This window comes from Pleurodeles waltl, chromosome 12, assembly GCF_031143425.1.
Source record: "Pleurodeles waltl isolate 20211129_DDA chromosome 12, aPleWal1.hap1.20221129, whole genome shotgun sequence".
NCBI lineage: Eukaryota > Metazoa > Chordata > Amphibia > Caudata > Salamandridae > Pleurodeles > Pleurodeles waltl.
Genome location: NC_090451.1, coordinates 125,722,453 through 125,724,105, shown reverse-complemented (window position 1 = coordinate 125,724,105; position 1,653 = coordinate 125,722,453). Strand labels below are relative to the sequence as shown.

The 1,653-nt window shown below is 44.1% G+C and overlaps 1 non-coding gene across 1 annotated transcript; it reads right to left on the bottom strand.

Moving 5' to 3' along the window:
• Window positions 1-818: 818 nt before the first annotated feature.
• Window positions 819-900, bottom strand: TRNAL-UAG (transfer RNA leucine (anticodon UAG)). The gene has a single exon. It is a non-coding gene; the product is annotated as a tRNA-Leu (tRNA).
• Window positions 901-1,653: the final 753 nt, after the last annotated feature.

The window sequence follows — 1,653 nt, the reverse complement described above, 5'->3', positions numbered from 1 at the left end:
AGCGCCCGCGACAGGAAGTGCCCCAAAACATAACGTGGACACATACAATTTTCCCAAGGAAAACCAAAACCTAGGTAAAAGACATTGTCATTTGCAACGCCAATAGCTCTTACTCTCCCAAGTGTGAGACCTTTCGCATTGCAAATGCTTGTTTTTTTGTGCAGACAAGTATTCGTGGAGCCTGCTTTGGTTCTTAAGACCTCAGACCTAAAGCAAAGCTTAGACAGAAACATAGCAATGTGCCCTTTGCACACAGTTAGAGATACAACTAAATGGAGTTATATATAGGTGTGTACGGCCATTGTGCACAATTCTGTTGTGATATAAAGTTTCGGTATGGGTTAATGAGAGCTCGTAGTTATGGCCGAGTGGCTAAGGTGATGAGCTTGAAATTAATTGGGGGTTCATTGCGCAGGTTCGAATCCTGCCGAGTACGTCACTTGTTTATTTTAAACCTGATATTTAAAATAACTGTGAAGAACACATTTACCAACTTTATTTGGGAAGATAGATAATTTGCTTTAAATCTTTATTTAACAGAGGTTCGATTTTATTTTGCAGACAGAAGAGCGGGGTGACCGCGTGGGGAGAACAAATTATTTGTTAAACCTTCCATTTGAAGGTGATCTAAGCAGAATGAAGGAAAACAACAGCAGCGCCCATCAGCCGATTTCTTGGGAGTCCACGGTTTAGGAGTTTACTTAGAAGGAGACTGTAAAAGAGTTTTAAAATTAGGGACCTATTGGTAGAGTCACTGTGCATGCAAATTGAAGGGGCAGGAGGGAGATGCGTCATTAAGATCTGTTAAAATCCATCTCTGGCAGCGATGGGATTCGAACCCACGCCTCCAAAGAGACTGGAGCCTAAATCCAGCGCCTTAGACCGCTCGGCCACGCTACCGTCAGTTTTTCTGTGTGTCTGTGCACTTCATGAGCACCGAAACCCTGCGTCTTGGCACTTAGTGTGGAAAGTCGAGTCGATAAACCGTTTAAAGGACATGATTACAATGTCGGGAGGGTGATGTGGTAATTGAAGGTTATCTCTCTTACTCAGTCACTGCACAAGTCTTCTCCCACCTGCTCGGACCTAGTGCAATCACCTTAAAAGACAACACTCTCCGAGCAATGACTTCCAACCAAGGTATAAGCACCTGCTCTACATAGGCAATGTGACTCCATCATTTTCTAATGAAACAAGTGTTCATACTGGTGGGCTCATTTCTTAGGGTGGGATCTAATGAATGAGCAGTTCATTCAAAAATAACCGAGGAGTTGCACGTATTCATGACATCAGCCCTATTGCCGCACCCAGTCTCCCCAACATACTGTTTAGCTTTCCAGTGACGTCATGTCTTGTGTGGCCTATTCACATTCCGCTGTTAATATTTTTTAGCCAACAGAATTCCACACTTCCCGGTCTTTGAGCTCACATTGAAAAGGCACAAGTCCCAAAATGCAACCGGGTGCTGTTTAAAACTCCAGCACTGGTGGGCGGTGCCCCAGGTGACATGGGGCCCACCTGGATGCTCTGACTGCCTTTCACGTGACAGTCACAGACACACACAGGACAGAGGTTCAAAAGCTATTCTGAAAGAAGTAAGCACAACAGGCCCACGTGAAACTAAACTTTTTAAATAGATGATTTTTCTTTCTA